Consider the following 26,599-nt stretch of genomic DNA (forward strand, 5'->3'; position numbering starts at 1 on the left):
AGGCGAGCTTACGTGGAAATGAAAGAAGGTGAAGACGAGCGCGGCGGCGGCTCGAGGTGGGACGAACGCCGATTAGCGCTCGGCGCTAATCCAAAGGCCCGCGCCGCGTTCGTCTCGTCTCTTGAACCGGAAAGCCGGCCTGATCCCGGCCGCTTTGTAGCGATTCCCACGCGGCGCCGACGAGAAAAGAGAGGGGGGGAAAAAGCGGGCTGACCTCCGGTGGCGCTCGCCTGGGTTATCGCGGCGGCGTATTCTATCAGCGCAGGTGCGGCACAATGGCGACACGGCGCGCACAATGACGCCGCCTTAATTCATGCGCCGGCTGATCACTGGGCCGATTTGCCTCTTTTCATGTCCGACATTTTTGTGTCCTTTCAAGAAAAGCCGCGTGGAACGATTACATCTGCGCTTTGTTTCGCTGCTTCCCGTCCAAAGCCTCCAATTAGCGGCGCCGTTTAGGACCAAGGCGCACTTTTTTTTTTTTTTTTTTAATCTTGACGCTTCAACTTCGGAAGAGGCGCCGGACAAAGTTTCTGGCCAAACTTGGCACACGTCACCACGGTGCGGCGGGAAATTTTTCGGAACCGGTTCCGCCGGCCGGCCGGTGCGACTCGTAACCGTCGCGCATACTTGGGACACGAGTTTGCCGTTGCTCGTCATCGTGCTTGGCATTCCGGGCGCGGCCAAGCGGGACAAAGGTGCGCCGGATGCGCAAGCTTCAGGTGTCGTCAACAAAGCCGGACCGGCGCGGCATCGATCCCAGCGGGCTCTCTCGGCTACGCTAATCTGTTCTTGGCGGGTCACGCGGCCTCGCTTGTACTCACCTCTGCCACCCTCCTCCTCCTCCTCTTCCTCCTATCATAAAAAAAAAAAGACATTGCTGTACTTTCTATTTGATTGACGGCAAGAAGACAACATTTCCACCAATCGGAGCTAACCGTGGCCATTAACCCCGCCCCCCCCTCCATCCGTGCTTTTTGTTTATTTGCCAGCGATGCAAATGCGACCACGCGCGGGATTAGCGACTTCTCCATCTCGCCAACGATAGCGCGACGCGGCAAAAGAGGAAAAAAGAAAAAAAAAAAGGGTGGAGAGGATTTTTATGCAAAAAAAGGACGGCTCCCACCGTAGCGTCGCAATGACAATTGCAATGCATCACTTCATAGACACTTTTTAATCTGTTTCCAAGCGCCAGCCGGCACACTTTGAACCGCTGCGAGCGCCAGATACGCACGCGTGTGTGTGTGTGTGCGTGTGTTTTTCCCTGTGATTAATCTTTGCGGCTGGTTTAAGCGCAGCGCTGACACAGCACTGATCTCTAACTTTGCCCTTGGATTGCCGCTTTGAATGAGACAAAGTTTGCATTCTAATTTGCTCTCCGGGGACAAGTTTGACTTCTTCCAAATAAACCCCAAAAAGTTGCTTTGCTCACATTTGGGGGAAATCAAGACGAGTTCATTTCAAGCAATACTGGCTCAACAAATTTGTCTGTCCACACGTGCTGCGCCACCCTTTGCATGGCGTGAAAGGACGGCTCGGGCCTGATCATCAAACGTCGACAAATGAGAAGAATCACACCTCGAGAAAGAATTGCCCGCTTTGATGCGCTGGCTGGCGGACAATAACCCATCTCTGACGTCTGTCACAAAACGACGCGTGTGTGTGTGTGTGTTTTTGTTTATCTTTCTCTTTTTCTTTTTTCCCTGCCCCCGGTGCAGCGCGATACGGCCCCGACACAAAGGAGCAAGATAGAGCTTTTGACGACACTTTTCCTTTTTGCTTGCAAATTTAATAAGGCTGATGTGTGACACGCTTTGAGGGGGGGGGGGGGGGGGGGGGGAAGGTAAACACGCCGGCTCTTTTTTGTAAGCTCCCGCCGCGTCCTCAAATACAAACAAACCCGCAAAGAGCGTCTGACACGCTTTCTTAGCGTGTCAGCGCCGCTACAAGACAAGAAAGTCTCCCACTTGACACCTCGCAACAAGGGGGGGGGGGGGGTTACCTGCCCCCCCCCCCCCTTTAGCTCCACCGGCACCTAGCATTCCAAAGGAGCTGGCTCTCCGGGCGACACAAAGACGCCGTAAGGGGATCTGGGCGCTGTAAAAGTGACAGGTGACGGCAAAACACGCCGTTCGCAGAGTGGCGTGCGCCCCGAAAGCCGTCGTCGCCGAAAAGGGCCCCGACACCGCCAGACAACACCTGCGCGGATTAGCGTGTCAGCGCGCACAATGGCTGACGGATCTCCGCCGTTTTTGTTTGTTTGGGGTTTTTTTTTTTACGCTCACCTCCGCGGATGCCATTTTATCTGTCGCCGCGACAACGGCTCAACGGCGGCGGGTTATTGAAAAGCGTTTAGAAAAAGAGGGAAAAATAAACGTTTTTCAGTTTGTTTCCTGGCGCGGATTAGCACGCTAGCCTAGCGGTGAGCATGTACGCCTCGCGGCTCAAAAGGTTTGAATCGGGGAGTTGCCATCCCTGTCAGTTAGACAAAAGCAGTGCTTTATCCTCATGTACTCTAGCACATAATAGTCACATTTGATGAACAAGTGATCAACGGCGGCTAGCTAACGGAACGGTTGGCTAGCGTAGAGGAAGGCCGAGCGGAGCTGTACCGGCTAACGTGACGGCCCGCCGGCCGATGATGGATGTGCTCCCGACCCAAAGCGCCCGTCCCCCCCCCCTCTTGCGATGGAATAATGCCACAATGGATATTTGAGAATGGGCCTGTGTGTGCGCGAGAGGCCCTTAGCGGAGGCTCTTAGCGTGGAATGTGAGGGTCCTTGTATAAACACATTAGCGACAGTGGCGTCGCGCAGACGTACGCGGCGCCAGCCCAGCTCGCCTCGTCTTCGCATCGGCCCGCCTTTTGCACAGAAATGGACAAAAAAACATCCCGGCCTCGCCGACGCTTTGAACGGTCGATAACGAGCGAAAACGGTCGCGTGATGGGCTGCAAACGGAAGCGGCGTCGAGGAAGCGCCGCCCATGAGTCGAGTGCGGCTTAAGAGCATTAGCGTGTGCAAAACGGTAAACAAATGCAGGAGGGAGGGAAGGGAAGAAAAAAAAAAAAACATTTCAACGTGCGCGGCTACGTTGGCCGGCGCCTTTGAAAAAGCAATTAATTCCAGATAGCGAGCACATGAAAGGCGGCAGCGTGAAAAGCGGCGACGGTGAAGACGGCGGCGCCCGCCTCCCGCAACGTCCAACGCCGTCCGCGTTGCTTTTTACGAACTTCAAAGCGCGCTCGGCGAGGAGCTTAAGTCCGACGCGCAGACGACGACTCGTTAAATGTCAACGGCGGCGTTATTAGCCTCAACTTTGACGACTCGTAAACTCGGCGGCGCCACCTGCCGAGGGAAAATCCAGGCCCGGGTACGCAAAGTGACAAACACGAGACTTCCTTATTATTATCGCTGGGAGAAGGTGAAGACTTGACCTGGCAAAATTCAACTGCCAAGTAAAAATTCGAGTAAAATTCACACAAAACAAAAATGGAAAACGTGCCGGGCCTTCTCAAATGATTTTTTTTTTCACTCTTATTAACAGTTGAAGCTTAGTGAGCAGGCTTTTTTTTTTTTTTCCCTCCGTTTGAACTCTTCAAACAGCAACGACAGAACTCCTTCTAATTAGCGCCCAAATTGTAGCGTGTCGCCGCTGATATTCCATCCCAATAAAAATAATGAGCGAAAAATATTCCGCACAAAAAAACTTATTTGCTGATTTCCTGCCTGCCACTTTGGGGGGGAAACTTCTTTCAGCCACAAAGTGAAAGAGCGAGAGAAGAAAAAAGAAGATAAAGAATTCAATTAGAGAGAAAAGGCGCCTGCCTCGTCAGGATCCGCCTGAACCTCGGCGGACGTGTCGCGGCGCCGAGGCCTCGGGAAGAGCCTTTGACGGATGGATCAAGCCGTGGCGTGAAAGCGGCGAGAAAAATCCCAATGAGAAATTTGGGGCTCGCTACCCGAGAAGTTGAAGGCTCCCGTCTCGCTAACACAAGAACGCGCAGGAGCTGGGATAACGCACACATTAGTTGATGTCGGCGTTGTAATGAGTTGCCAATAATCCGCCGTGATGACACAAAGTTGTCCTCGCTCCGCAACAACAACAAACGTGATCAGGAGAAATATGGAAAAGATGCCGGACAAAAGGCGCCGCACGGAAGGATGGATTTGGATTTTGCTTCCATTTCGTGGAGCGCTCAAACGGCTTTAACTTGGACTTTTTGTTGAGTTGTCGCGCAACTTATCGTGCTCTTTGTTATCCGGCTCTTTTCTCGCTCGGCGTATTAGCAGCATTAGCATTAGAAAAGTGCCCGTATGCGTTCAGGTTTGGGGGGGGGGGAAGGGGGGAAGGGGGGCACTCTTCTGGAATTAGTAGTTAGGTGGGGAAATGCCCAATTTCTGCCATTAAAAAAAGAAATAAAAAACGACCTTATCCCACCCCAGCAAATAAAGAGGCAAGCTATGACCATTTGGTGTCAAGCCGGAGCAAAGCTCGCGTGTGAAGATGTCGAAAAATGTCCCGAAGAGCTCAGCGGCGGGCGCTCGGCGGGCGGCTTTAGTGATGGAAATGCGACAAGCCGGCCGGCGCGCTGATAACTTTTGGGCCCGGCGACGTTCCGCCGTCCGATTGCCGAGTGTCGCCTTTCATCCCGCCGCGGACAAAGAGCCAGAGCGGGCGGCGTGAAAAGAGAATTGGACAGACTTTTTAAAATGGAGATGAGCGCGGCGCGCTCGCGGATAGCGGCCGGACGCGGGGAGTCCGCCGGGTGGGGCTGCTCGTATTGGACACGGCGGGAGATAAAATGAATTCCCAATCAAAAGCTTCTCCTGCAATCTCCAGGGTGGAGGTGACGACAGTTTTGCTTCACGTGCGACATCAGAGCTGTTGAGGCCCAGAACAAAAGACAGAGAGCGACCGGCAGAGGAAGGAACATTTTTCCGCTGGGCTCTTTGATTGCTTTTCGAGAGTTGCGGTACCGCCTTGTGCCACGACGGATGCCGGAGCAGCACTGAGCTCTATCGGAGGACACAACTATTAAGAGCCAGGAGAGAGACAATTTGCAAATCATACAGAAAAATGAAAATGAATTCAATAAAAAGACAAAATAAATGAAACAAATTGGCCTGCAGGGAATGGAATGCAATGACGGAAGGTGTCAAGTCGCTCGGTCGACAGGGCGAGCGGCGCAAAGTCGCTTGATGAGCTGTTTACAGTCGCAACTCAAAGTCTCACTCGCCTATTTAGCCGACAAATAACAGATCGCCAAAGCGGAGAAGAATTTCTCACACACGCACGCACGGAAAAAAAAAAAAAAAAAAACGCTATGCTCTCATGCCGGTCGGACCCACAGCTTTGTCACAAGCACAACATCGCCAACACCCACACACACACACACACAATCACGTCCTCTCACGGCCAATGAAGCCAAACGGCGACCATGAAACTGTATGTGTGGACTTCATGCACAAGAGAAGTCAGAAGACCAGCAAGGTCAATGGCGGCAAAGTGAGACCAGTCTTTTTTGTTGTTTACTTTCAACACTCACACACACACACACACAGACGCACACAGGACAAGTGTGCAGACAGCTCGCTGCCAATCCGCTGTAATCCCTCAAACATTCGGGAATTTTCATTTCAAACAAATGCTGCAGCGCCAGAAGACAAGAACCAAGCGACACACACCCATGTACGCACACTTCAGCAGTCACACGCACACACGGAAAGAGCAACAGACACTCAGTGGCCACATGGCTTTTTTGGTTGAACGCTGTTCGGATGCCGAGTTCCCCCTGGAAGCGTCCCCCGCCCCTTCACCATCCAACATGGTGGACTGACATGGTGACGGCCTCCAACGGCAGACAAAGGTGGCAAAGATAAGCTAATTGAAATTGGATATGCTGGTTTGAAGCTGAAGTGGAAGGGCGGGGCGGGGCGGGGGGTGGGGGGGGGCACCCAAATCTGCTGCGTCGTGTTATTTTCTTTCTTTCTTTCTTTCCTTAAGCGAGAGCGACTTTAAGCGGAGAGGAATGAAATATCCGGGTGGCGGATGGAGGTAGTGCGCTAAGCCTCTTAGGCCGAAAAAACACTGCTAGTGCATTTTTGCACACTTTAATGACACACGCACGCACACACCAGGGCACTTTGACGTGAGCGGAAGGTCGCCACCGCTCCCCACGGCGGCCGGCGTCGGCGCGCCTGGCCTCGCCCATCGTTCGGCGCCTCCCATTAGCCTAATTGGAGCATTAGCGAGAAGGGTTACCCCCCCCCGGTTGAGGAGAAGGGGTGCGCTTGTGCGCGTGCATTCACGCGTCCCGGCCAGACGGTTACGATAAGCTGGTGGTGGGTGCGCCCTCCAGGGGTTGCCAGATTCAAGCGGAATGGCACTTTTGGCCCAATGGCTTTGTTAACTGAATGAACCGAGCGGGTGCGTTCGGGACGGGAAGAGAGGGTGCCACCGCCAACCGTGTCGGCATGTTGGAAAGTATCACGGCGGTTTGGGCTCATCATTAGTGTCACAATTAATGTTTAGTATTTGTCTTTTGTTGAGGGTGCGGCAATTTGTATCTGAAGCGCGATGGACGTTTAACTTGCCAAGTAAAAAAAACACTTACGTCGGTTACATCAACGTCGGCCGGTCCGACCGGTCGGTCCGCCCGGAAATTCGTGTTTGGAATTCCGCATTCTGATTAATTGCAAGAGGGTGTTAAAAAAAAAAAAAAAAAAAAAAGAAACGCGGCGGCGGGCTCTTGTCATGCGCTCAGCACAGCAGCTTAGCCGAGACTCGCGGCTGTCAACACGGCCAGATAGCATCTACACAGAGGATGAACTTTCCCTGTTTGGGGCTTAACTGATAAACGGCACGCACACACATGCGCGTGCACGCAGGCACGCAGGCACGCACATCGAGATAACTCCCTGACGGGTGTCAAGTGCAGGTGAGCAACCACCTGCCTCGTGCACTTGCACTCATCAACTTGTTGGATTCTTCCAAAGAAAACAACATGGATGGCTATTTGGATTTTTTTGGGTCGATATTTGGAAAAAAATTTATTCCAGCTATTGGTTTGCGCGGACGCCGCCGTCTCCGCCGAGGAGAAGAGCGAGCGAGCGAGCGTCAAGGCGTCTCAATGCGCTCACGGGCGACTCGTCGGGCTTTGCGCGACTCTCGTCAATCTCGTCTGGCGCTGAGATCAGGCCGTGTTTACATAGCATTAGCATACATTAGCGCCGCATTTCGCTTGCTAGGGAAGGGAGGACGCCCGGCGGGACCGGCGTTGCCCCGCATCCGCCGCCATTCATATTCATTCCGCCCGCCTCCCAGGCAGCGCAGCGCGCTCGCCGTTATCGGTGATGGGGACGAGAATTTTCTCTTTGGCGAGGAAAAATAAATAAATAAATAAATGGGGGAGTGTGGAGTCAGCCCAGAAGCCCCAAATGGCAGCAGGGTCTCGTCGTTAAAGGTTAAAAATAGCGCGGCCGGCGCTGGTTCTTGTTTGACTTGGCGGTCCATCGCTCACTTCAGCTCGGGACAAGGTGCTCCACTTTGATTTGTTGTTTTGGAACTTTTACAAGCTGACGGCAGCCGAAGTTTTCAACCCTTGATATCTTGTAAATGACGATTTTTGGCTTGTCACAATTTAAAAGCAGTTGAGAAACTAAAAATCAGAATTCAAAAGAATAAAGAGATAAATCTTTTTCTCAGGTGTCACAGTATGAATCAGTTGAAGAACTCAAAAGTTCACCTTCCCGCCTCGCGGAGGAGCAAAGACGATCTGAAGGAGTCGCAAAGCCCTCGCTCGCTCCTTCGCTCGCTCCTTCGCTCGCTGCCCTGCCTCAAACGTCTTCCAAAGTTAATTAAAAACTGGAATAAATAAGAAGAACAAGAGAAAAAAAAACAACTTATTGAATTGTGAAGCCTTTGATAGATTTACCCCCCCCCTCCCCCATCGGAACGGGCAAATAATGCAAAGTAAGATTTAATAAGAGCTTTTCAAGGCAAGACTACAAAGCGCTTATTTGCATGAAAGTGCAAATCAGCGTCACGGCCGAGGCGGCGTCGCCTCTAAGCCGCTTGATGTGCGTTCGCCAATATTTTGCGAGTATTGTTTCACCGCGCCGCTTGACGGGTGTCAAGGTGATTACGCCGAGAGATCCGCCGCCGCCGCCGCCGCGTCGAACGGCTACAAAACCTTTGCGACAGCTCCCACAAAAGCCGTCAAATGTTTGTTTTACTGGGAGGGGACGAGGATGAGAAGGCTTCAAACGTTCTGACACAAAGTCGAAAGAAGAAAAAAAAAAGCACCTGCCGGCAAACTTTGACAGTCACCTTTGCGCGTCCGCAAAACGCCGCAGTCGGCGACTTTCCCCCAAGCGCCATTTTCACGTTTCAAATTGGAGCGGGTAGCAAAAGTCAGCGCACCCCAAAGTCACCGTAATCGACGTGAATTGTGGTTTTGTGGGGCCCGATTGAGAAAGTCGTGTGTGGCGTCGCATCGCCCGAATGTAAACAATAGCTTCCGCGCAGACGAACACACGCGTGCGAGCAGGCACGCGACGCACACCCTCAAAATGCGCCTTTGGAATTTATCCGCAATCATTCAGACCGCTGACTAACAGACGCTGGTCCCAAAAAGCAAACGCTGCATCATCGATCAAAGCGGCATTTTTGCATGACGAAGACCTTTCACCTGGCAGCGGCGGACATCTTGTATCCACATAAACACACACGTGTATGTACACACAAACACACACACGCCGAGACTGCTGGCAAACAAACATTTTTAAACCCCTTAATGCGCTACGCTGTCAACACACACGCGGACGGCCACCCAATCCACGCCACGTTGTCATCACGCCGCTGTGGCCCGAGGGAGCCTGTGTGTGTGTGTGTGCGTGTGTGTGGGAGGTGGCAGGTTAATTGTCGCCCTCCCCTTGTCTAATTACGGCTTATCTCACTGCTCTTTTGCGTGTGTGTGTGTGTGTGTGTGTGTGTGTGTGTGTGTGTGTGCATCATCTGCAAGATACGGCAGATGACCTCATAAATCTACGCGACGTGTCATTCAAGCACGCGGGCGCCCGTTGCCATGGTAACCCTGCAGCCTCAGGGGCGGGATGGCTACCTGTGCGTGCGCGTCTCCAGCTCGCATGCCAAAGCACGTGACCATCTACACTCGCAAAACATCTGGAGGTAACACACACACACACGCGCACACACACGCACACTGGGAGTGAAGATGAGGAGGATGAGGAGGAAGAAGAGGTTAGGTTAGGGGTCCCGTGTGCTGAAGAGATAAGACCTCCACTTCCATTTTGACTGACAGGCCAACACACACACACGCACGCACTGAATAGATTACGTCCGGAAAAAAAAAAGATAATAAAAGGGAAAAGCATGAGGAGCCAGCAGCTGGGCCAGGTAGAACTCCAGCCGAGTCCAGGTTGCTGCGACTTCACGTGAAAGGAAGTCGATTTACATGTGCGCGAAAAAAAGAAATAAAATTGGATCTCAAAGCATTTAGCGGATTTTCATTTTCCCCGTTATCGCCGATTGATACAGAAAGTCAATCATCTGCGTGAGGGATTAGACAGCGAGCGGGTCGCGATGGCGACGTTGGGCGGGATCCGATTGGACTTTCTTCAAATGTCACCAACATCTGTTTCATATTTATAGCGACGGCAATTGCCCCCCCCCCCCCTCGCAGATTCTATCGCCGCCTCAGATTACCGCCATGCATAATTTATAAGGCAAATCTTTCCACCAAAGGCAAACCTCTCCAAAAGGGCGGAAGAGATGACGGCGGCAAAATGTTTTTGCATCTGATTTGGATGACGCCGCCTGTAAATTCGATGATAAACAATTGCGGATTTTAAAAAGAGAAATTACCATTTCGGTTTTTTTTGGGGTGTGGTCATTAACGGGATTAAGATTCAGGATCTTGCTTTTTCCTCAAAAAAGATAAACTCATTAGCGTTAATGCTGTTTAGCTTGTCTGACTTTTTTTTTTTTTTTTTTTCCCGGCGTGGCCTTTTTTGATTAGTCATTTTTTTTTTTTCCAATGGTTAATCCCAGCAGCAGTAAGCGGCGCTTTTTTAATTCGCCGATGGCGCGATAAGAACGACGAGCTGCGCGTCGTCGCCGGCCTCCGACGAGGAGCGGGGGGGGGAAGGAAAAAAAAAAAAAACGATTTACACGTAGATGAATCGTGCTTACAAGATGGAACCCGGGGCGTTGAAATTTCCCATCTGCCCCCCCCCCCTCCTCCATTGCTTGGTGTTTTCCCAGCCCCCTCCCCTCCTCCCCCTCCCATTACCCTTGCTGATTGCAATCTTTAAGCGCCATTGGGCCCACTGCTTCTGCACTTTTTAATCTGCCTTTAATCCCATAGATTTTAAATATTCCCCGGCTCCCGGAGACTGCAGGCAATTAACTGCCCTTCTGATGCTCTCCTTATCACTCGCCTCCTTGTATCTCTCTGAAGCAGCCTGGAGACACTGCCAGGCCTGACAAATAATACCCCCGCATTTACGGCGGGGGCCGGAGGGGAGCGAGCGCGCCGCCGCCGCCGCCATCGCTAGCGTCGCATTCTAAACAGGTATTTGGTAAACATATCATCGCAGGCAGGAAATGCGCCCAAAGAGAGTTGCGAGTGCGTGTTTGCCCTCCGAGCTGAGACAAAAGCTGCGCCGTGGGAGCGCCGCGCCGCTAAAACGCGCACGCAAGACAAACATTCGAAACGCTGCGTAAATAAACAACGGCAAAAATCCATTGGGACGGATCGCTTTGGAACAGTCGCGAAACGGACGCGGGCCGATTCGTCTGTTGAATTTGTCATCCAAAGGGGATGTTTGAAATGTCTGAACTCGTGTGACGCAAGATGGCGGCCAGCTGGAACCCTCCAGACCGGAGCTGTGGTTCCATTGCTAAACGCTAAGCTAGCAAGGTGCGTCGCCACAAACGCGGCAAAACAAGGCGCCAGCGTCGATTACACGCACGCGCGCTATTAAAATCACATTCAATTACCCGCCCAGAGATTAGAGAGGCGGCGGCGGCGCTCGCCTAACGGACGAGGTCGTCAAAACGCTGATCGCAAAGGCGGGCGGTGAGATGATTAAGAAAATAAATGTTCGCTTTAGCCGCGCGCATATTGGAAGGTAGGCGACGACTGCAAGAGCAATTCGGACGCACACGTGTGTTGACGTGGGCCTTTACAGGGTGTGGCCAAGAGAGCTTGGAGTTTTGCGTGGTGAATCGGAAGCAGACCATTTTGGACTGGGACAAAGGGCTCAGCCAGGCAGGATGGGGGCCAAGCGCCCCCCCTTCTCATCCTATTAGGACCCTCAATTTCACACGCCGCCCGCCATGGCGTACAAGCGAGTCCAAAGACAAAATGGTCACCGCAGGTCGGCCATTTTGCGTCCCCTTCAATCAAGGTCTCGTTATCGGGAAGCCGATGGCGGCTGCTGGAGATCGCTAAGCCAACATGCCCCAACCCTGTCACAACCTACAGCCACACGCACACACACACATGATGCGAATCCTCCTCCCCTGGTTTCCGTGGCGACTGCTAAGCCCGAAGTTACGGTAAAGCTGGAGCGCCACTGAGCCCAGGGCAGGATTTGTGACAGAGAAATCACATCAGCCTATGCTGATTAACAATTCCATTCCACTCTGAGATTTAGAGGGGGGAAAAAAAAAAACTATCTTACATTTGGCTTTTTAATAGGAACGATCGCTATCTCAAATTGAGTCCCTGCAAACTTTAATAAAGGCTACAGGGTTGAGTGGCATTTTGCATGCTGATTTAGGCCCGATTGGCGGCTTTTGATGAGGGGGGGCGGGGGGAGGGGGAGAGGCGCCGCTGTGTAAAGCGGTGCTCCCAGCGCTTTTCCACATCGCCGCTTCAAATGCGCGAGGATAAGAACATGAAAAAAAAAATAGCACTTCCATCTGCAATCTCCGGATTTCTCTCTGCCTGCCTGCCTGCCTGCCTGCCGCCGCCGCCGCCACCAGCCAGCCGCACAAATGATTGACTGCTGAATATGAATAAATGCAATAGAATGAAGAAGCGGCCAGAAGAGAGAGTGCGGATAAAAGGAGTCCTCGCTTGGACTTTTTCCTCTGGAGGTGAAGACGTGGGAGGAAAAAAAAAAAATGAAGAAGAAGAAAGAAATGAAGGCAGAATGGTATTAGTGTCCAATATTCAGCATGCACAGAAAGGACCACAGGCGCTCCGCACAGACTCGGCTCGGCCGGGGATTGGGGGGCCTGATAATAATAATAATAAAAAAAAAAAAATCATCAGAAAAAAGAAACACTTATCCTCTCCGCAGCCCGCACAAATCTACATCAGCATTAAAACTATTTATAGCCAGAGTTCAGCTTAATGGGATAATCAGCTGTATTTGTAAAGATATTGGATAATCCCAAATAGTTGATACGGGCACACAGATTTAAAACATTTTCATTAGGGGAGGGAGGGGTGGGGTGTGTGGGGGGGGGGGGGGGGGGGCGGTGCTTTTTACACGTCACTCAGCTCGCCGCTAAAGCCTCCCGAGACAATAGGAGAGGAGGCGTAATTCCCAAGGCGGCGGACAAACATCCCAGGGAGGCATCGGGGCGCCATTCCACGTTAATCGCTATTAATCTACACCAGGGGTGTCCAATCTAAGGCCTGAGGGTCCTTTGAGGCAGCCCGTGGGCTCCTTTGCATTTTACAACTCAGAGTTTGATGTACCTTCATCCCCCTCATGAGAGGAGAGGAAAGGAAAGCCAGAACGTGAGACGCAGGCTGGCGGAGGGGGAGGGAAGGAGGGACGGCAGCCAACGGAAGGCGTCCAAAGGGATCAGTGAGTCGGGCCCGCTGCCAGCGCCTGGCGCCCAAACGCGGAATCCCTCAAATTCCCGCCAGGGTGGACCCAGCCCGCCGGGTACCAGGACCTGAACACGGACACCTGCCAAGCCAGGGGGAGGAGGGAAACAAGGAGAGACAGAAGCAAAAGGACAAGGAGAAAAGCAGGAAGGACAAGATCTGAGCTGATACGGAAAAGCAAAACAAAGCGAAAGAAGGAGTCCGGTCCCTCGGTAGCGAGAAGGTTGCGGAGCACCACGCCGTACCCCGGCCCGGCCCGTCCCGGCCGGCTGATAAGATGCTATCGGGTGCCCTCTAAGCACTTGAAAGCCACTTTAGGAGATGACTGCAGCCATTAGCATGAAAAGTCCAAGATAGCAGATGAATACGCAGCAGCCGTATTGATTACGCTGGCCGGTTTCTTCTCCCGTCCCGTCGATACTCACGCGGCCGGGCGGCCATTTTGCGGCCGCCGGGCTATCTTTGCTTCCACAGGCGGGAGGGCAGGCCCATCCTTTACCAGCCTCGCGCTTATCTACTGATGTTATTCAATTGTTGCCGCACAATCTGGCCCATTAGTCCAGCGTGTTAAATAATGCATCCGCCTTATCTCCTCCCGTTGGTGCATGCGGGTTATTAGTAAGCAAGCGGCGTAAAAAAGGCAGCGGGACAAACACTAATGAAGCGCCCCTTATCGGCTTTTTTTAGGAGAAAGGACAGCGAGAAGCGGAAACGCCAGATAAAAAGCCGTCCGATCGATACGGACGACGACGGCGACGCCGCCGTGCCGGCCGACCGACCGTCGTCGCCGCTGCTGCTATGAGACACCGGGAGGGAGGGAGGGAGGGAGGAGAAGGGGAGAAAACAAAAAAAAAGAAGAGAGAAGCCAGGACGCCAAGATAACGGCCGTGCACGTCTTCAGATTTACACGGGCCGTTGCGCGGCCGCCCGCTTATCGCTCCCGTTATTGAGCAGAGCGTTAAAATTTCTGCTTAGATTTCACAAAAATCAAATTGTGCAAGCTCATCAACGGACACGCGCTCAGCCGTTTAAAAAAAAAAAAAAAAAGATAAACAGGTCTCGGTCTTTATTGTACGCCGGCGCAGCAAAGCTTAATAATGGCCGCTTTTGGCTTTACGACTTTTTACGGCTTGATTTCGAGGCGGCCTCCCTCAATCCGTGCTCGCGACACCTGTTGCTTTACCCCCCTCGGGCCTGGAAAAGGTTCTTTCCAATCAGGAAATGAGTTTGATGGGAAACAAACATTTTTGTCCAGAGCTAAGCGCTAGCTAGCTGGCTAACTTGCCTCTGCCATCATTTGCTGATAACAATTTAGCCTCGAGCGGGGCCTTCAGGGTTGGAATGGAGAAGATTCCCCGGCGTGCAGAGATGAGGCCGGCCTTTGCGCTCTGACATTTTGCCACGGCGAGACGGAAACAAAGACCGAATCGAGCTCCGGGAAGGATCGACCGGCGTCTCCGAAACGGGATCCCCGAGGTCCTCCTCGCCGCGGCTTCCTGGCAGGCTCGCCGTCTGGCTGGCCTTTCCCCGTCGCCCGTCGGCGCGCTCTCGCCGCCCGGTCCCCGCCGGGCTTCTCCAAAACCGGAGGGGCCCGAGCGGGAGCCGGCGCTAATCCGAGCGCCGGCCGGAGCTCAGTGTAATCACACGGCTAATTCGCAGGCGGACGGCGGCGAGGCAATCCGTGACGGACGTTTTTTGTGCGGCTAAGAATGAGCTCCCCTAGCGAGACGCCAGGCGGGGGGAGCGGGGGCTCGGTGAAAAGAGGGCCCGGCCGGCCCGCGCCAGGCGGCGCCGGGGATAGATGAACAGCCGAACGGGCGCTGCCAGATAGCAAGCGCCAGAAAGGTTGGGAGTGGGCCGCAAAGAAGAAAGAGCTTTTGAAAGGGCTCCATCGTTCATTCGGATAAGAAACCTCGGCCCGCCGGCACCTTTTCTCTCAAGGCCGACACCTCGGGAGACGCGCGGCGTCCGTCTCGGCTCGGCAGGCCGAGTCATTACGTCCCGGCGCCGGCGGGAATTCGCTTTCATTTGCCGTCGCGGAGCGAGCGTCCGCGCTTGAACGCGTCGCCTCGCCCTGTCCTCACGTGGAAACGGGGGAGGAAAAATTAGCCTGAAGTTGGACCTTCCATCTTAATTATCGTGTCGGGTAGAAGTTCGTTTCTGTCAAGGAAAAGGCTAAAGTGGAGATGGCGAAAATGACCACCCCCCCCCCCTCCCAAAAAAAACCCCAGATAAATCCTCTAGCAAAAAGCCGAGCTAACAAACACGCGTAGCAGCAGCAGCAGCAGCACACAATGCCACCAAATTGGAGCCGCACCAAAACTGTTGGTGGCACCTGGCTGCATGGAGACATGTTCCCCCTTGTTCTGCCATAGCAACCCTCTCCAGTGTGTAACTGAACACACACGCACGCACATTTGCAGCCACTGTGGTTTTTGCTGCAGCACATTAAGAAGGCGTGTGCATGTTTTACCTGTTTTAGTCTGCTGGCCAAACTCGGGGAAAGAGGGAGGGGGGGGGGGCTGAGTGTTAAAGGGGTGGGGGGGGTGCAAAATTAAGCTGGCTGCCTGACGTTCTGCCAGCATTAAACGCACACACACACACTGGCACACTCACACTTACAAAAAATGTCTTTTGTTCATGCCTGCCTCTCATTTCCTTTTAATCCCGCAGCCCAATGAAAGTGTGCGTACTTTTGCAGACAATAATAGTGTGTGTGTGTGCGTCCGCCTGTGGTGTGTGTGTGTGCGTGTCATGAGTAATGATATGCAAGCAAGTGAGAAACGCACACTTGTGAGATTAGTGCCTTCGCAAAATTGGCTGCTGTCAACATCTTTCCTGCGCACGCGCACACGCACGTCAACCGCGTGTGCGTCTTCAGATGGGTGTCCCTAATAAAGTGACCGGGTGTTCCAAAGCCCAGTTGAACAAATAAGAATATCGATGATAATCACTTAAGGAGGGCCCGTTTGTGCTAGAAGCCAAAGAGGTGCAAACGTTTTTTTTTTTTTTATGGAGGCGGAGGGGTAGGTTGGTAGGACTTCTTCTTGGTTCTTGTCCCTGACCCGTGTCTAAGTGGCGCTGCAATGTTTACTGTGAGGAAGGAAGCTGTCAACTCTGTTTGCTCCCATCTCAGCATGGCGGACCTCAAACCCGACACGCACACACACACGCGCATCGCCCCCCCCCCCCCCCCCCCACCCACTTACATGTAGCGGCAGAACGTGAGAACTTAAGAAGCCAAGATGGATTTGTGAGCCCGACTCCACTCGGTCTGCGCGTGTGCGCGCCGGCCGGGCCTCCCCGGCAGAAGTGACTGACGGGCCTTTTCGACTCGCGGTTTCGAGTTTCCTGCCGGCGCAAAGTTCGGGGAGCCGCGGCCGCATTCCTGACCAGGTCATGAACTGCCCACCTCTTTCACCGCAGGACCACCACTCATCCCGTCAAGCTCCCACCCCCTCCAAATCCCCCGACAGCCAGACAACAAGCCGTTCCACTCCAATCCTGTAGGTGGCGGTAAAGGACACGGCAACAACCAAAGAAAAGGAAGGAATGAAACTGCGATTGCACTTTGCGGCTTGGCAGCATTTCAGCTTTGCTCATCGGGCCGTGCACGGCCGTTCCGGCAATCTCTATCTGGACGGGAGGGAGGGACGGAGGGAGCATGCGGGCGGGCGGGCGGGCCGGCGGAATGCCACCAGACGGCCCGCCCGAGTTGGCAGGCGGCCGCGCATCTCCGCTTTTTTAATTGGAAGCCGGCCGGCCGATGGTCGACGCCAGCGGGTAGCTCGGCGCCGATAAGGACGCTGCTGCGTGTCGGGGCTTTTGGCCGGCCCCCCTGCTCACTGATTGGGCCCAACTGAGACTTTTGTTGCCAGTAGTTTGTCTATTTTTCCGTATTGGGGTATGTATATATAAGAATCTTTTTTTCTAGTCAAAATATAAGAAGGAAAATTCTCATCTAAAATGCAAATCAAATAAATGAGCTCAAATGTCTGCAATAACAACCAAACTGAAATAAATAAATCATCCCCTCAAATGACAGGACGTTTTCATCTATAAATCAATAAATTGATAAACGATCCATAGAAATAGAGGCTGAGGCAAGACAACCAAATTGGTGTCAAATCTATGAGCAGGAGTCAAGTGTTGATTAACCGCTCAAACACAAAAAATGTCAATAGATGAAAAAAAATAGTCTTTTTTTTTTTTTTCCATTAAGAGCAAAGATGGAAAAGTTTCCGAGAGTGAAGGTTAACGTCATTGCGAATATGTGCGATTAGGTCCCATCTCCTCCTCCTCCGCAGGCCAGAGAACAATCATCCTGGCGTCTGATACTTCCTGGCCGGCAATAATTAGCCCACCTAATTAAAACTTAATTGCCGGCCTCTCCGACCGTCATCTTAAACGAGCGCTGGGAGCCGGGGCGGGAGGGGGCGAGCGAGCGAGGCGGGGGCCGAGAGCGGGGGCCGAGAGCGGGGGCGTGCGCCTGCCTGCCTGCCTGCCGGCCGGGATGTTTGTGTGCGCCGCAAATTGGTTTATCCCTATCAGATTCCTCAGTGGCTGGCCCGGATCACCGCTCAGGCCGGGCAGAACCAGAACCGACGGGGAAGGGGGGAGGAGGGCTTAATGCGATGTAGGGCCCAGACAAGCCTAATGAGATCTACTTTTAAAGAAGTGCAGCAGGCGGGAGAAAGTGATGGAAAGTTGGAATACGAGGCTTGGGAAAGACGGGGCGAGGCGAGGGGGCACAGATAAGGAAGTTAGGCAAAAATCATCAAGGCTGAATGAAAAGAGGAAATGCGGCGTTAATCGTTATGGCTTCTCATAATTGTTACGATTCAATTTCATAATTGACTAATGGCCAGCTGCGCTCCGCATTACGCACGTACGCATCCATCATCGCCGCGAGATGACCGCCGCAGATTAAAAAGAAAAAAAAAAAAGAACATCAGTGCTACTTCCTGTCTGCGACAATTTCAGACCAAATGATGAAAAGAGCTGTTTAGGAAAACACACGAAAAAAAATAAAAAATACTGTCTGAAGTTTGAGTCGAAATTAATTGGGCGTCGCTGAACGGACAAAAGCGACTTGATTTGAACATAACTTCAAAATAAAATAGGTCAAGGTGAATAAATTAAGATCAAAGGCCTCAAAATGGAAGAATCTGCTTAATCCAATTGATTATTTATCCGCCCGCCCGCCCGCACGCATGCATGCGGTCGATAAGGAGGCTGCTGTCACCCGTGTCGACGGCGGATTATTGGTGACTCAGGCCTTGCTGCCGTCTTGTCGCGTGCAGGTGTGGCACGTTCGAGATGGAGATAGCGGCGGCCGGGTTCAAGTTTTCCCGGGCGATTAGGACGAGATGACAGGTGACATCCAGAAAGGGATTACGGCGGCCTAATCCGGCCTTTGTCGCCGCGCCGGTAAACAGCGGCGAAAAGTGAACACGGGCGGGCGACACAAATAACTTCCTAATGCCGCCTTTGTGCACCTGCTCCATCCACGTGCGCAAGCAACAAGTTCGCCTCTTCAAGTGCCGTTCGCTGAAAACCAAGAGCGGAAACACACACACACACACACACACACCTGTACGCGCCACATAGACAGGACCGACCACCAACCGACAGTCTGGTTTGCGTTTGGGAGTTGTGTGAGCATGTGTGTGTATGCCTTATGCAAATGTGTTTGCCTCAAGTGTGCAGGTGCCTCGGCTCGGCGGCTCGTTTTAATTTGCAAAAAACATTTTGTGACGAGCGTTGGGAGACACGCAACCCGAAAGCGGCGGCTGGCATCTCATTATCTCAACCGGGGAAGCCGCAGCGGTTGTTTGGAGAATGCGAATGAACGTAGCGTCCACGCTAACTTGTTAGCCGTGAGCTCGTGCACAGAGAGCGCAAAGGAAGGCTAAACGTTGTCGGGGCCTCCCCCCTTTCCCTCCCGCCTCCATTTCACCCTGCCGCTTTCATCAGCCTCCATTACCTGCTCATCGACGCCTCCCCTCGCTTTCTTCTGGTGGAAATTGGCCGCCGCCGTGCAGCGTCGACGGAGCAGAGATCTGAAAGCGGAAAGAAGAAATGGGGCAGTGCGTCATGCTAATGGCTTGGTTTTCTCATCCGCGTCCAGCTCGCCGATACAGCGGGAAAAGAAAACCTCGGGATTGGGATGGCTTTTTGTTTTGTTGGTGCAGATGTCAAAAGTTGGCTAGCGATAAAAACAACACCAAACAATTCAGCAAGATGGCGGCAAGAATGGAAGCGTGGAATTTGTAGAACCAGATGAACAGGTGACTCGCGCCTTTAAACGTCGACTCTGCTTGAATTTGTCCTTGGGATGTGGACCATTTTAGGAAAAGGGTTTGGCGGCGCGACGCTAACGGCGCGCTAATCCGAGCGCGCGCAGGCTACGCTAGCGACGTCGCGCGTGTGCGCCGTCCAGATACGCGGCGGCAATCTCCGCTCGGCCGTTCCCTCCAATCGGTTCCACGTCCCGATCCGACATCAATGTTCGTTGGCGCGCTAAGCCGCAGTGGCGCATTTGCAAATAAATTTGGTGGCGCCTGAACTTTTTCCTCGCACAATAAAAAGGAGAAAAGCGCTCGCTCTTCAAGGAGGAATAATCACAGATGATCCGGGCTTTGCCGCTAAATGTACGTTTGTCGCCCATTCCGTGGAAGTAGTTCGTTAAGTCCAACGGTTGCAGACTCAGACTTCCGTTTGAATTTCGAAACGACCGATGAATCGATTAGGAAGCCGTCGACGCTGTCGAAAGGGATCAATCAAATACTCATTCATTCATGCGCGACAAATTTGCCGCCTCAACAGGCCGCCATCAACACGGGTGATGGGAGGGGGGGGGCAGGCGTCGGAGGAAGCGCGGTGTCTTGGATTTCTCTCATTTCCCTCCCAGACGCTCCCGCTGCTACCGACGCAGGAATGCGGGCGGCGGGCGAATCAGCTCGCCGGACACTTCCTGGCTCCAAGGAGCGAGACGTCGGAAGCGGCGGGGAGAGGATGGTGGGGGGGGGCGCACGTTCACACTGAGTCACAATTATGCTCTAAAGACGGCAAAAAAATAAAACAAGCAAAGGTTGCTAGAGAGCATGCCGAGACTTTTTTTTTTTTTGCTGCTGCCTGAACGGGCCGGCGCCAAAGCATTCGCGGCCGCGTGCTCGCTCGGCCGCAATCATACTTGAGAGATACTTTGGCGAGTTTAATAAGTGAAAAGGAGAAGACCCATCTAAGCTGACATAACCCCATTACACACACGCAGCCATCTCCCGCAATGGCGGCTTAGCTCAGTGGACTGGTGCGGCCGCGACCCGCCGGGGCAGGAGGGCCCGAAGAAGCGACGGGGGTGCCGGGAGGTGTGCGGGGGGGCACGGGCCCCGGAGGAGCCCCCGTGCACGTGGATTGTATTTGGGAGCCTGAGGCATGAAATGGAATAGCTTTAATCTGTTATCACCTGCAGGGGGGGCAAGGTGGGGGCGACGCTACTGATGGACGCCGAGGCTGAGACCGGTGGGGGGTGTTTGGAGGCACGGCAGCCTGTCCTTGCTGGTTGATATTTCATTTACCTGAACTGGACTGATAGCGATATTATTCACCCCCCCAACCCCCCTTGCATTTTCTCACACAACTGCAAATATAAATAAATAGAAAATATGCTACATTGAAATTCCCGGCGAGCTTTTTTTTTTTTTTTTTTTTTTTTTTTTATAGCTGGCTGGCAATGCTGACTTCCTTTTGAGGAAGGGGCCTTTTTCAAGTGCTCTAAAAGATTCCTGCCACCGCCAAGGAGAGGGAGGGGCCGACGTGCCAAACGGAAGTTGCGGCTTGCAAACGACGCTTTGGATGCTTGGCAGCTGAAAATACGACAAGCAACTCTCGACAGAAGCTAACGTGCTAACGTGTTTTCCGAATAACATGCCCATTACGGGCCAAAAAAGGCTTGTCGTTGTTTGACTCACTTCCTGTTTGCCTCGAAAAGGTGACGTCGAGCGCAGACGATGAAGGAAGAAGTGATCGGTCGCCGGTGTACAAGGTGGCACGGGGTGCGCCCCCTCCTTTTTGTTCCATCACTCACATTGTTTCTTTAAGCTGACAAGACTAAAAATAGGTGTGGTGGTTGCAAAACGACACACCCTCACACACACACACACACTTTGTGCCCACGCATCTCCAACAGATGTGCCACACCAATTTTCCATTTGACTCGGATTTCAGCGGGCGGCTGGGCTGCCTTTAAAGGTTGCAGAGAACGCAAAACAGTTGATTTGAGCACAGGTACTCGAGTACTCCACGCCTCACGCCAACATCTTTTGAGCCTCATTTGTAACGCCACCGTCGGATCGTGAGGCTAATGCTAATGGTAGCGTTACAGGAAACCTTTTCTCCATAAAGGTGTGATGTCGCAACCACCAGCGTGTTGACAGAAAACATGTCAGACGGAAAGAAAACATGCCTGAATGTTCTACCAAGTGACGCAAGTCGGACAAAAGCCGGAGCGATTTCTGCCTTCTGCGTTGAACGACCTTCACGTAAAGCGAGCTCGTGTTTGATCCGAGCGAAGGAAAGAAAGTCTCGCTCGGTTGACTCCGGCAACAGACAAAATGGCCGCACGTGGGGGTTCTCACGGCCGACGGCAAACCGGTTCCGAGGTCGCCGGCGTGGCAGTTGGGCCCGTGCGGGCCCGCTTGCTCAGCGTGGCCCGTTTGGAGTGTCAACAAAACACGAGGTGTGAGAAAGGAGGCCGAGGCGGCTCGTTTTGTTTTGGTTCTCAGGCTGAGGGAAAAACGGCCGTGCCGGCGCGTTTGCCGTTTTGCAATCGAGAAAAGCGGCGGCGCCCACCTGGGCTTTTTTTTTTCCCACGTATTACAAGGGTCAGCACTCAACTCAAATCAAAAGGGAGGATGAGTCGAAAAGCAAAACAGCCGCGTCATCAAGTGATGGCGGTGCTGAGGAAACAGGAAGTGGCCGGCGTGGCCGTCAGCCGCAGACAGGAAGTGGCCCCAATTATTGTTTGGATTGATAATCACGCTCATTAAGAGGGGAAGGAGGCGGGCGGGCGGGAAGCTCGGATGTGCCGTGGAAGTCTGGCAGAGCGTCCACCAAGGGGCGGGGACGGGGGGGGGGGGGGGTCACTTTGGGTCCGGCTGGCCCTTTTCACTGGTTGCACAAGAATGTCTTTGATTAACATGCTGGCACCTCAGGCCACAACACACAAACACTAATTACAGGGCTACGTTAGCCCCCCCCCCCCGGGGACACACACATTTGCATTGCTAAAGCTTGGGAGGGCCAAGTTAGTTTAGTCCCGCTGGGGGCCGAAGAAAGAGCGACAGGAGGGACAACGTGATGATCCTAATCACCAAATTGCAAGAACAATTGAAGGTTTCGAACAAAAGCCAAATAAAAAGGCAACAAAAAATCTTTTGGTTTCCGAGTAACCCTTTTGCTGGGGGGGCGGTTTATTTTGGTTAGATTCCGTTTTTTTCTTAGACTGTAATTGGAAAAACGTTTTTATGACTTTTATTTTTTATTTTTTTTGGACACTTGGGAGCAGACTTTGGCCAAGGTAAGCTGACGAGGGCCGTCTAAAGCAGCAGCAGGTCAAGAAGTCAATTGAGCCCACAGCGGAGCTACAAAAGAACAACGGGACGGGACTTTGGTGTCATTATACTCTTGGCGGGCCGGCCTGGGCTGGGCCAAGCCCACTTCACATTTCAAATGTGAGGCGCCGTCCCGAGAGCAAGCTAACACTTTTCGGCAAACATTTCAGATGCCAGAGCAAATTTGCAAACAAATCCGGCACAGCCTCACACGCTGGGCTGGGCTGAGCCGAGCCGGCCGTACTAACTCAGGACCACACGGCTCTTAATCAATGAAACCATCAATCAGGCTTGTTGTGCTTTTTGTCCGCTCAATGCGCAGCCCTCCCGAGCGGCCATAAAGCGGGCAGTCCCAGCCGAGCCGAGCCAGAGGTCGTAAAGGCCCGGCCGGCCATGCCCGGCCCGGCCCGGTGGCATGAACGCATTGTGGGCCAGCAGATGGATATAGGACAGGCAGAGCGAGCGAGCGAGCTCCCTAATTAATGTGGGGGGGCTGCAACAGATGGGGATGAGGCAGAATGTGCAGCGCAGGAACGTGTGTGTGTGTGTGTGTGTGTGTGTGTGCGTGATAAGCACATTGGTCCCCCGGGTGAGCGCCTGAGTGATCTAACAGGGGCAATTAATTTGTTTTCTATTCCCGTTAGGACCTGCGAGCGGCAACAAAAGGGGGGCCTGCGCCACTCCTCAGGGACTTCTGAATGCGCTCCGATACAAACCCGAGCCGCGGGGGACGCCAATCAGCACCTCCAAAACGGGACAGGATGGTTGGAGGTGACCCACTTATTTAAGGCACGGCTGCAAAAACTTTTTAGGTACGAGGAAGCCCGGACCGCCGTGTAAGCCCGGTTGTGTTCCAATTCGAGCGGCGGGCCCACAACATCAGCCCCCCTTCGTCTTCCCACCGAGTACTCTCGGGAGAGCGATTGGACCAATGAACAGATCGAGGAGGCGGCGATGAGCCGGCACCGGGAAAGCGGTCCAGCGGGAAACCATCGCGGCGGCCTGCAATGGAGGCTCGGAGGTCAGGCGGCTGGCGTGGAGGGTCACGCGAGAGCCAAATTCGATTGCGGAAGGCGACACCGGCGGCGGGCCGCCGATGAAAGGGATGACGTGCCCCGCAGTGGCCTCGATTAGCGTCGGATGGCGCCGATTAGCTCGGGCTAATGATACAATTACGCCGGCCGGCTGCACAATGACGGCCGATCTTTATCAAAGGCGGCCTTATTGCTTTTGTTTTCAATTATGGATGATTCTTTTCTTCTTCTTCGATTCAGGTTACTTTTTGTTTTGGCCGTCAATTGGTTTGCTTTTCTTTCGGGTGTCAGCTTTACAGGACCAAAACAGCTTGGACTACTTTCGATTCAATTGAACAAATACGCTTGGCATTTTCCGCATATTTGCAAACGGATACGAAGAGCCAAACCAGTTTGGACCTGTTCTGCCTGCCAAAGCGCAACCAGAGCCAGAAAAAAGTTGCAAACATTCTTCCAAACGTCAGCTGGACTTGCGGCCGCTTTGCCGAGAAGCGCGTTCCGAGCTTTGCCGCTTCCTGCTCGCGCCCTTCAAACCAGCGCACGCAAGGCTGTGACATCATTCCATGATGTCATCCTATTTGGCCGGATGATGCCGTTTGACTTTTAAGAAAAGCTAATGGGCCTGAGCAATTAGATGATTTTAAGAAGCTAATTAAAAATGAAATGACATTTGTAAAAAAATTCCACAAATCAAAGAGCCAATTGTCTAATAAGACAAAATCATTCATTCATAATATGAAGTTGCACGAGGCGTGGAAAAGATGCACCGGAGGCAAAAAGACGTTCACGAGGGCAGCGCAAGCCCGACGAGATCAAGTCAAATCTTGCCTATTGCGTTGCGCCACTTGAGGAATGCGCGTGCTATGTCAACGTTGTCCCAAAAACGCACAGGGGGGGCAATCGGTGCCGCGTGCTCGCACCGCGCCATGCCGGCCAATCAAAGGCCGCAATCAGATGGGTAAACAAATCAAACGGATATGTGACGAAAGTTGCCCCCAGAAATACCTCCCCCCCTAAGCCACCCACCCCGCCCCCCTGCACTCTGATTCACCTTTCGCTCAGACTTTCGGGCATGACTCACCTTGCACGTATTTCGCAGACACGTGCGCTCCGCTCCGATGGTGCGCGTTTGTGGTTTACAAAAAAGAACGGAAGGACGCCAGTGCTTCAATTTTGGGAGCAATCAGGAAAAAATGTGGAAGAACTAAAGGGCTCTAGAAAGCTTTTTTGTGAGCTCCCTCCCGCACCCGGCGAGTTCTGGATTTGCGCAAGCAAGCTAACTTTCAAACGCCGCTCGCTTTATTTGCTCGGAGAATAACGACAGCTCGCCCGAGGCGACGGTAAGAAAGCCTTTGCAGTGCACGCTCGGGGCCCTAATGAGCGTTAATGTTCTCAGGAGCCCCGCAGCAGAAAGAACAAAAGAATTCAGCTTGTATTGGAGCGCACACGTTAACGCCCGCATAACCCCCCCGCCGCTCGTTCGAATGACTGCCTCGGCCCTCAGATGCAATCTCGTTGCAAAATGCGGCCAGTGAAGCCAAGCGTCCGCACCTGTGGCAAAAGCCACGCCCCCTTTACACCTGTCAGCACAAAGCGGGGGCCGCAGTGATCGGCTTGGAGCCCGTGCGCGCCCCGAACAGTCCCGAGCCCGAGGCCACCGCCGGCGCCGAGGCTCTATCGCCAGCAATGGAGCTTTAAATGAAAGCTATTATGCGGTGGCGCTACCTCCCAAAACGGAGGTCCCGAGAGGGGCTCGATTTGGGGGGCAAGGGCGGGGTGTCCATTACGGGTCTTCAGCTCGGGGTTGAAGCACGGGGGACGGCGGAGGGCATCCATTACGGCTCAGGGGGATGTAATGTCCAGATGGCCAGGTGCTTCGGAGGACCCCCACCCCCCTACCCCGCCTGGCTTGGCAACAATCGACGCCCTTCATGGCCTGCCCCCGGCCGGACCCCGCCCCCCGCCGGTCACAGCGGAGCGCTCAAGCGAGGACCGGGCGGCGGGAAGCAAACTTGTCCACGGCGGCATCATCGCAAGGCACGGAAAACTTTACGCGCAAAACTCGCCAGTCGATGTTTTTGGAGCAAAGCCATCGGTGTCAAGGAAGTACGCTAGCCCGATTTAATGTTTCTGCTCAGATCCAAAACCTTGGAACAATACTCAACTAGCAAAATTGCAACAATACAGAATAAAGAGACACATATCATATAAAGGTGATTAATAAAGATGTACGTATATAATATGGTATACATCTGGGCTCTTTTTTCAATACTTTTTTTTGCAGATTTCAATAAGAGGCTTTACTTACGTCAACAAGCAGCTCATCAATGCGGTGCGTCGCGTCCAAAACGAACCCAAGCGCCACTGCGGAGAGAGAAAAAGCATATTTGGTGTCATTTGTATTTTTGAAGAGCATTCTACTCCAGATCACGCAGAATCTCGCGAGACGTCCACACGCGGCCATTGTGACCCAAGGGAAATCACATTTCAATGCGGCAAATATGCTATATGACGCGGCAAATATGTTTTATGCTCCCAGGGAGGGAGGCGCCGACGTCTAGGATTACACCTCTTCCCATTGTCAAGGTGGAAATCCTCGTCGAGTGGCCTCGCCGCTCGCTCGCTCGCTCGCTCGCTTCTTCAGTGGCGTGTCAACGCGCGTGATTTATGGCCTCACAAAGTCTCCATTTAGTGGCGTTCATACTCACGCGCAGTTCGTAAACACACGGATAGTCATTGGGCAAGGGGTAAGGGTACTTTAGGTGACTTTTTTCAAGCACGACGTGAGGCAAAAAGTGTCTATAACGCCGACACAAAAAAAAACCAATACTCACCTGTTGCGATCGAGTGACCCTTATGGATGGGATCGTATCAAGCGCTGTGATTGGTCGGAATTCTTCTTTGCTTGATTAGATGACATCGGGCACAGCGATTGGTCAAAATCCTTCTTCGCTTGCAGGGATCGTACTGGGCGCTGTGATTGGTCAAATTCTTCTTCGCTTGAATTGCGGTTCGTGTTCGCTCGCCCTCTGTTGATTGTCCAAGTTTTTTTTTTGTTTTCAATTAAAACGAGCACA

General features: G+C 53.0%; 1 long non-coding RNA gene across 17 annotated transcripts in view; it reads right to left on the reverse strand.

The window, feature by feature from the left end:
• LOC133145220 (uncharacterized) overlaps positions 1-25,847 on the reverse strand; it is a 46,300-nt gene extending 20,453 nt beyond the window's left edge. For 3 of the 17 annotated variants that reach the window (XR_009710856.1, XR_009710858.1, XR_009710847.1), the window contains exons 1-4: positions 20,848-20,982; positions 18,861-18,936; positions 7,748-7,866; positions 825-855 (exon numbers count right to left, since the gene is read on the reverse strand). This is a non-coding gene — a long non-coding RNA (uncharacterized LOC133145220). Of the gene's footprint in view, positions 1-824; positions 856-6,616; positions 6,783-7,747; positions 7,867-18,860; positions 18,937-20,847; positions 20,984-24,603; positions 24,936-25,830 lie in introns of those variants that run through there. The other 14 variants (XR_009710855.1, XR_009710849.1, XR_009710860.1 and 11 more) reach the window with 12 other exon arrangements.
• Between the last annotated feature and the right edge of the window lie 752 nt (positions 25,848-26,599).

This window comes from Syngnathus typhle, linkage group LG21, assembly GCF_033458585.1.
Source record: "Syngnathus typhle isolate RoL2023-S1 ecotype Sweden linkage group LG21, RoL_Styp_1.0, whole genome shotgun sequence".
In the NCBI taxonomy this organism is placed as follows: domain Eukaryota; kingdom Metazoa; phylum Chordata; class Actinopteri; order Syngnathiformes; family Syngnathidae; genus Syngnathus; species Syngnathus typhle.